We start from the raw sequence: 9896 nt of genomic DNA, 5'->3' as shown, positions 1-9896 counted from the left end.
AAAAAAAATCGGATTTGTTCTTTTGGAGAACAGGCGTGTACATTCAAAAAATACTTGTGCGTATAGGTTTTCTTGTTTCTACTCGTAACCTGGCTTGGGTCTCTAGTTACCTTGGTAACGATTCCCAGGCTAGCAACGCTACCACTGGTACCTGGCATTGTCGAGTACAGAATTGAAAGGTTTAGTTCTCCGTATATTCATCATTATATTCATCATTATATTCATCATTATAGTTCTCCGTATATTCATCTTGTGGAGTGTTAGCTCAGTGGTTAACACCGGTGCCTTTCAATCATAAGGTCCCCGGTTCGAGTCACTCCCAAATTATTGTATGTCGTCCAGTTACAGAGTTGTTGACAATTAACAATTCATAATCATGGACGCTAAATATGAATGTGAGAGACTGACTTCGGTCAGCTTGCGGCTTTGATAAGCCAATTAGGCTTCTTCCCACGTTCCTGCTTGCAGGAGGATCTAATATACATACATACACGCATACATACATACATACATACATACATACATACATACATACATACATACATACATACATACATACATACATACATACATACATACATACATACATACATACATACATACATACATACACGCATACATACATGCTGCTGGAGGGCAGAAGGAACTGGACTTTTGAATCACTAGTATGGACACCAGAGTGATAAAAAAAAAAAAACGGATTTGTTCTTTTGGAGAACAGGCGAGTTTTTTCCAAAAATACTTGTGCGCATAGGTTTTCTGGTTTCTGGAGAGCTCAGTATTGTACGTATATTGTTTGGTACAGTATTTGAAATGCTGAGGTCTCCAGATACCTCAGTATTGCAAGGATATTGTCGAGTACAGCAATTGAAATGCTCAGGTCACCGTATATATCATTAGTATGGACACCAGAGTGATACAAAACAAAACAGATTTGTTCTTTCGGAGAACAGGTGAGTACATTCAAATAATACTTGTGCGCATAGGTTTTCTTGTTTCTACTCGTAACCTGGCTTGGGTCTCTAGTTACCTTGGTAACGATTCCCAGGCTAGCAACGCTACCACTGGTACCTGGCATTGTCGAGTACAGAATTGAAAGGTTTAGTTCTCCGTATATTCATCATTATATTCATCATTATATTCATCATTATAGTTCTCCGTATATTCATCTTGTGGAGTGTTAGCTCAGTGGTTAACACCGGTGCCTTTCAATCATAAGGTCCCCGGTTCGAGTCACTCCCAAATTATTGTATGTCGTCCAGTTACAGAGTTGTTGACAATTAACAATTCATAATCATGGACGCTAAATATGAATGTGAGAGACTGACTTCGGTCAGCTTGCGGCTTTGATAAGCCAATTAGGCTTCTTCCCACGTTCCTGCTTGCAGGAGGATCTAATATACATACATACACGCATACATACATACATACATACATACATACATACATACATACATACATACATACATACATACATACATACATACATACATACATACATACATACATACATACACGCATACATACATGCTGCTGGAGGGCAGAAGGAACTGGACTTTTGAATCACTAGTATGGACACCAGAGTGATAAAAAAAAAAAAACGGATTTGTTCTTTTGGAGAACAGGCGAGTTTTTTCCAAAAATACTTGTGCGCATAGGTTTTCTGGTTTCTGGAGAGCTCAGTATTGTACGTATATTGTTTGGTACAGTATTTGAAATGCTGAGGTCTCCAGATACCTCAGTATTGCAAGGATATTGTCGAGTACAGCAATTGAAATGCTCAGGTCACCGTATATATCATTAGTATGGACACCAGAGTGATACAAAACAAAACAGATTTGTTCTTTCGGAGAACAGGTGAGTACATTCAAATAATACTTGTGCGCATAGGTTTTCTTGTTTCTACTCGTAACCTGGCTTGGGTCTCTAGTTACCTTGGTAACGATTCCCAGGCTAGCAACGCTACCACTGGTACCTGGCATTGCTGCTGGAGGGCAGAAGGAACTGGACTTTTGAATCACTAGTATGGACACCATAGTGAAAAAAAAATCGGATTTGTTCTTTTGGAGAACAGGCGAGTACATTCCAAAAATACTTGTGCGCATAGGTTTTCTTGTTTCTGGAGAGCTCAGTATTGTACGTATATTGTTTGGTACAGTATTTGAAATGCTGAGGTCTCCAGATACCTCAGTATTGTAAGGATATTGTCGAGTACAATTATTGAAATGCTCAGGTCTCCGTATATATCATTAGTATGGACACCAGAGTGATACAAAACAAAACGGAATTGTTCTTTCGGAGAACAGGTGAGTACATTCAAATAATACTTGTTCGCATTGGTTTTCTAGTTTTTACTCGTAACCTGGCTTGGGTCTCTAGTAACCTTGGTAACTAATTCCCAGACTAGCAACGCTACCACTGGGACCTGGCATTGCTGCTGGAGGGCAGAAGGAACTAGACTTTTGAATCACTATTATGGACACCAGAGTGATAAAAAAAAAACTGATTTGTTCTTTTTGAGAACAGGTGAGTACATTAGAATAATACTTGTGCGGATAGGTTTTCTTGTTTCTACTGGTAACCTGGCTTGGGCATCTAGTTACCTTGGTAACGATTCCCAGGCTAGTAACGGTTGGACTAGTGTCACCACACATGTAAAAGCAGATTTTCCTGTTGATTTCCCATTATTGTTTTGGACAATATTTTATACGAATTGGTAATCTGGACTTCATTCAACTGTCCATGTTGATAGTCTTCTATTTAGTGTTGAGCCGAACACAGATTTGGCTTGGAGTCCGGTTATCTGGACTCGGACTCAGCTTGGAATTTGAGGGTTAGTTGACTTGGACGGGGACCCAGGGAGTTTACTTCGGTCTCTCAACATTTTTTGTAGGTAATCTTATTTATCAACTACTTTACGAAAGTAAAATAAAAAAAATATGAATATCACCAAATTTTCATGACTATACTATTCTTCTTGTAAACAATTTTTTTTGGTGTCAGTTTCTGTTTGACTTGCAAAAATACAAATTTCTTTGTAAAAAACAATTTCTGTTCATTTGTTGAAGAGGGAGAGATAAAATAAGACATGGAAAACTGTTGTTTAATGAATGGATTCACTTCATGTTGGAATATAAATAAATGAATGTCTCAGATACCTGATGGTGTTTGTCTTCTCAGTGAAATGTGTGTTTTTATAACCATATCAAACCAGGGTGTTGTTTATTTATTCACTGGTTTATATATTATAACGCCATTTGTATTTATTCACGTTTGATATTGGACCAACCTTATAAAATATTCAACCACCTAATTTAATCGGACCCTATTGAATGTGCATTAACTGAGTTCTAGTTGACCCAATTATTCACATCCCCTGCTTGCAAATATCCTTAAGAAATGGCTTTCTTTGTGAAGCATAGATGATGAGGAAGGAATGCATTTTTGTGGTTCACGAAAATGCATTATTTGCCCGGATATATCCTTAACATTAGGTTTATTGAAGATGCATATGTGCGTTTGCATAGGTTCATTTTGCATATTTAATTACTTTGTTGCATTTGCATAGGCCAGTGTTATAGAGGATAATAATGCAACCTCCACTATGGAAGGAAGTGGTTGCCAGAATCAAAGTAAAAAAATATAAAAATATTCCATGGTTTCACTCGCCTGCTTACTAAGAGCAAGCAATCATTTCATATCTTTTATTCTCTTCATTGTTAAACAAAAGCAGAGATATCATTGCCCACATGAATATTTATTCATTTATATTTTCATTAAATGTTTTCAGATATGTTGACTTTTCTTTAGTCAATTCTGAAAAAATTGAAACATTCATAAAGACAAGCTACAACAAGACAAAATCAGAAAGTAAAAGGAATCATTTTCTTATTTTTTTTTTCATCAAAAAAGAAAGAAAGAAAAACAGAGAGAAAGCAGCCCATGTTTATTTTGAGATTTTACAAAGAAATATTCAAAAGTCACTATAAAATAAGTGCTTAAAATCGTGCATTACGTTGAGGTGTGAATATGTATATAAATGTGTGATATTATTATTATTATTATGAGTATTATCATTATTAGTATGACTTGTGTAAATGTTTATTTAACTGTGTGAGAAGTTTATATAAATGATCCATCATGTTGTTTTCCTTCTTTTTTTTTAGATGTGCAACTCTGCTCAGAAAAAACAAAACAAAAAACAACTGCTTTTGTGAGAAACGTAATATTTGTTTTTCTGTTGATTTGGTGACTGGGTATTAAGAACAATAGTTACTGACCAAGCAATCATTCAAGCTAAAAAAACATGGTTTCATTCCATTTTTTTATCATTACAATTTCAAGGAAATTATTCCAGGTGTTTTATATTGGTCTCTACTTGAACCCATAACCCAACTCCACTTCTCCGGAGCTCTTGGACAAAGTGTCATTTGACAAAGTTTTAATAATCTAAAAGCGATATGAAATGACGTCGAGATATAGTTCTTAAATTTCATTTTCCACCAAAATATGAGTGCTTTTAATACTCTTACTACTCTTAACTACTCTTATCATTTTTGGGCCAAAAATGAAAGTTCTTAATTTTCTCTCAGGATACGTAGAACGGACCTATCACCCATTAGACGCTTCTCTCGAGACAAAAGTGTCATTTGACGAAGTTTTAGTCTTCTCAATGCGATATAAAATGACGTCAAGATATGGTTATTAAATTTCATTTTTCTACCAAAATATTAGTGTTTCTACCACTCTTATCACCTGGAAAGGAAATCCGACAAAATCATAAGGGTATAGCCTTACAAAATCGTCATATTTAGGCCAAAATTAAAGTTCTTAATTTTCTCTCAGTATACGTAGAACGGACCACAGCACCCATTAGACGCTTCTCTCGAGAAAAAAAGTGTCATTTGACGAAGTTTTAATGATCTAAATGCGATATGAAATGACGTCGAGATATGGTTATTAAATTTCATTTTTCTACCAAAATATGAGTGTTTTTACAACTCTTATCACCTGGAAAGGAATCAAAAGGGCGCCACACACCGCAGGTACAATTTTGGGAAGAATTAAAAAAGTCGCAATTTGGCCAAAATCCGACAAAATCATAAGGGTATAGCCTTACAAAATCGTCATTTTTGGGCCAAAAATGAAAGTTCTCAAATTTCTCTCAGGATACGTAGAACGGACCACAGCACCCATTAGACGCTTCTCTCGAGTCAAAAAGTGTCATTTGACGAAGTTTTAGTCATCTAAATGCGATATGAAATGACGTCGAGATATGGTTATTAAATTTCATTTTTCTACCAAAATATGAGTGTTTTTACAACTCTTATCACCTGGAAAGGAATCAAAAGGGCGCCACACACCGCAGGTACAATTTTGGGAAGAATTAAAAAAGTCGCAATTTTGGCCAAAATCCGACAAAATCATAAGGGTATAGCCTTACAAAATCGTCATATTTGGGCCAAAAATGAAAGTTCTAAATTTTCTCTCAGGATACGTAGAACGGACCACAGCACCCATTAGACGCTTCTCGAGACAAAAAGTGTCATTTGAAAAAGTTTTAATAATCTAAATGCGATATGAAATGACGTCGAGATATGGTTATTAAATTTCATTTTTCTACCAAAATATGAGTGTTTTTACAACCCTTATAACCTGGAAAGGAATCAAAAGGGCGCCACACAAGGGCAGGTACAATTTTGGGAAGAATTAAAAAAGTCGCAATTTTGGCCAAAATCCGACAAAATCATAAGGGTATAGCCTTACAAAATCGTCATATTTGGGACAAAAATGAAAGTTCTCAAATTTCTCTCAGGATACGTAGAACGGACCACAGCACCCATTAGACGCTTCTCTCCAGTCAAAAAGTGTCATTTGACGAAGTTTTAATAATCTAAATGCGATATGAAGTGACGTCGAGATATGGTTATTAAATTTCATTTTTCTACCAAAATATGAGTGTTTTTACAACTCTTATCACCTGGAAAGGAATCAAAAGGGCGCCACACACCGCAGGTACAATTTTGGGAAGAATTAAAAAAGTCGCAATTTTGGCCAAAATCCGACAAAATCATAAGGGTATAACCTTACAAAATCGTCATATTTGGGCCAAAAATGAAAGTTCTCAAATTTTCTCTCAAGATACGTAGAACGGACCACAGCACCCATTAGACGCTTCTCTCCAGTCAAAAAGTGTCATTTGACGAAGTTTTAATAATCTAAATGCGATATGAAATGACGTCGAGATATGGTTATTAAATTTCATTTTTCTACCAAAATATGAGTGTTTTTACAACTCTTATCACCTGGAAAGGAATCAAAAGGGCGCCACACACCGCAGATACAATTTTGGGAAGAATTAAAAAAGTCGCAATTTTGGACAAAATCATAAGGGTATAGCCTTACAAAATCGTCATTTTTGGGCCAAAAATGAAAGTTCTCAAATTTCTCTCAGGATACGTAGAACGGACCACAGCACCCATTAGACGCTTCTCTCGAGTCAAAAAGTGTCATTTGACGAAGTTTTAATAATCTAAATGCGATATGAAATGACGTCGAGATATGGTTATTAAATTTCATTTTTCTACCAAAATATGAGTGTTTTTACAACTCTTATCACCTGGAAAGGAATCAAAAGGGCGCCACACACCGCAGGTACAATTTTGGGAAGAATTAAAAAAGTCGCAATTTTGGACAAAATCCGACAAAATCATAAGGGTATAGCCTTACAAAATTTTCATTTTTGGGACAAAAATGAAAGTTCTTAATTTTCTCTCAGGATATGTAGAACGGGCCACAGCACCCATTAGACGCTTCTCTCGAGACAAAAAGTGTCATTTGACGAAGTTTTAATAATCTAAATGCGATATGAAATGACGTCGAGATATGGTTATTAAATTTCATTTTTCTACCAAAATATGAGTGTTTTTACAACTCTTATCACCTGGAAAGGAATCAAAAGGGCGCCACACACCGCAGGTACAATTTTGGGAAGAATTAAAAAAGTCACAATTTTGGCCAAAATCCGACAAAATCATAAGGGTATAGCCTTACAAAATCGTCATTTTTGGGCCAAAAATGAAAGTTCTTAATTTTCTCTCAGGATATGTAGAACGGACCACAGCACCCATTAGACGCTTCTCTCGAGACAAAAAGTGTCATTTGACGAAGTTTTAATAATCTAAATGCGATATGAAATGACGTCGAGATATGGTTATTAAATTTCATTTTTCTACCAAAATATGAGTGTTTTTACAACTCTTATCACCTGGAAAGGAATCAAAAGGGCGCCACACACCGCAGGTACAATTTTGGGAAGAATTAAAAAAGTCACAATTTTGGCCAAAATCCGACAAAATCATAAGGGTATAGCCTTACAAAATCGTCATTTTGGGCCAAAAATGAAAGTTCTCAAATTTCTCTCAGGATACGTAGAACGGACCACAGCACCCATTAGACGCTTCTCTCCAGTCAAAAAGTGTCATTTGACGAAGTTTTAATAATCTAAATGCGATATGAAATGACGTCGAGATATGGTTATTAAATTTCATTTTTCTACCAAAATATGAGTGTTTTTACAACTCTTATCACCTGGAAAGGAATCAAAAGGGCGCCACACACCGCAGGTACAATTTTGGGAAGAATTAAAAAAGTCGCAATTTTGGACAAAATCATAAGGGTATAGCCTTACAAAATCGACATTGTGGGCCAAAAATGAAAGTTCTCAAATTTCTCTCAGGATACGTAGGACGGACCACAGCACCCATTAGACGCTTCTCTCTAGTCAAAAAGTGTCATTTGACGAAGTTTTAATAATCTAAATGCGATATGAAATGACGTCGAGATATGGTTATTAAATTTCATTTTTCTACCAAAATATGAGTGTTTTTACAACTCTTATCACCTGGAAAGGAATCAAAAGGGCGCCACACACCGCAGGTACAATTTTGGGAAGAATTAAAAAAGTCGCAATTTTGGACAAAATCCGACAAAATCATAAGGGTATAGCCTTACAAAATCGTCATTTTTGGGCCAAAAAAGGAAAGTTCTTAATTTTCTCTCAGGATATGCAGAACGGACCACAGCACCCATTAGACGCTTCTCTCGAGACAAAAAGTGTCATTTGACGAAGTTTTAATAATCTAAATGCGATATGAAATGACGTCGAGATATGGTTATTAAATTTCATTTTTCTACCAAAATATGAGTGTTTTTACAACTCTTATCACCTGGAAAGGAATCAAAAGGGCGCCACACACCGCAGGTACAATTTTGGGAAGAATTAAAAAAGTCGCAATTTTGGCCAAAATCCGACAAAATCATAAGGGTATAGCCTTACAAAATCGTCATTTTTGGGCCAAAAATGAAAGTTCTTAATTTTCTCTCAGGATATGTAGAACGGACCACAGCACCCATTAGACGCTTCTCTCGAGACAAAAAGTGTCATTTGACGAAGTTTTAATAATCTAAATGCGATATGAAATGACGTCGAGATATGGTTATTAAATTTCATTTTTCTACCAAAATATGAGTGTTTTTACAACTCTTATCACCTGGAAAGGAATCAAAAGGGCGCCACACACCGCAGGTACAATTTTGGGAAGAATTAAAAAAGTCGCAATTTTGGCCAAAATCCGACAAAATCAAAAGGGTATATAGCCTTACAAAATCGTCATTTTTGGGCCAAAAATGAAAGTTCTTAATTTTCTCTCAGGATATGTAGAACGGACCACAGCACCCATTAGACGCTTCTCTCGAGACAAAAAGTGTCATTTGACGAAGTTTTAATAATCTAAATGCGATATGAAATGACGTCGAGATATGGTTATTAAATTTCATTTTTCTACCAAAATATGAGTGTTTTTACAACTCTTATCACCTGGAAAGGAATCAAAAGGGCGCCACACACCGCAGGTACAATTTTGGGAAGAATTAAAAAAGTCATAAGGGTATAGCCTTACAAAATCGTCATTGTGGGCCAAATATGAAAGTTCTCAAATTTCTCTCAGGATACGTAGAACGGACCACAGCACCCAATAGACGCTTCTCTCGAGACAAAAAGTGTCATTTGACGAAGTTTTAATAATCTAAATGCGATATGAAATGACGTCGAGATATGGTTATTAAATTTCATTTTTCTACCAAAATATGAGTGTTTTTACAACCCTTATAACCTGGAAAGGAATCAAAAGGGCGCCACACAAGGGCAGGTACAATTTTGGGAAGAATTAAAAAAGTCGCAATTTTGGCCAAAATCCGACAAAATCATAAGGGTATAGCCTTACAAAATCGTCATATTTGGGACAAAAATGAAAGTTCTCAAATTTCTCTCAGGATACGTAGAACGGACCACAGCACCCATTAGACGCTTCTCTCCAGTCAAAAAGTGTCATTTGACGAAGTTTTAATAATCTAAATGCGATATGAAGTGACGTCGAGATATGGTTATTAAATTTCATTTTTCTACCAAAATATGAGTGTTTTTACAACTCTTATCACCTGGAAAGGAATCAAAAGGGCGCCACACACCGCAGGTACAATTTTGGGAAGAATTAAAAAAGTCGCAATTTTGGCCAAAATCCGACAAAATCATAAGGGTATAACCTTACAAAATCGTCATATTTGGGCCAAAAATGAAAGTTCTCAAATTTTCTCTCAAGATACGTAGAACGGACCACAGCACCCATTAGACGCTTCTCTCCAGTCAAAAAGTGTCATTTGACGAAGTTTTAATAATCTAAATGCGATATGAAATGACGTCGAGATATGGTTATTAAATTTCATTTTTCTACCAAAATATGAGTGTTTTTACAACTCTTATCACCTGGAAAGGAATCAAAAGGGCGCCACACACCGCAGATACAATTTTGGGAAGAATTAAAAAAGTCGCAATTTTG

At 36.0% G+C, this 9896-nt stretch overlaps 1 long non-coding RNA gene across 1 annotated transcript in view; it reads left to right on the top strand.

Moving 5' to 3' along the window:
• LOC139966570 (uncharacterized) overlaps positions 1-4134 on the top strand; it is a 9236-nt gene extending 5102 nt beyond the window's left edge. Inside the window, exon 2 of the long non-coding RNA XR_011792704.1 lies at positions 1-4134. This exon is cut by the window's left edge and continues 3318 nt beyond it. This is a non-coding gene — a long non-coding RNA (uncharacterized lncRNA).
• Positions 4135-9896: the final 5762 nt, after the last annotated feature.

Source organism: Apostichopus japonicus, chromosome 4 (assembly GCF_037975245.1).
Source record: "Apostichopus japonicus isolate 1M-3 chromosome 4, ASM3797524v1, whole genome shotgun sequence".
NCBI lineage: Eukaryota > Metazoa > Echinodermata > Holothuroidea > Aspidochirotida > Stichopodidae > Apostichopus > Apostichopus japonicus.
The sequence above is the reverse complement of the archived record's forward strand: the minus strand, read 5'-3'. Positions and strand labels throughout refer to the sequence as shown.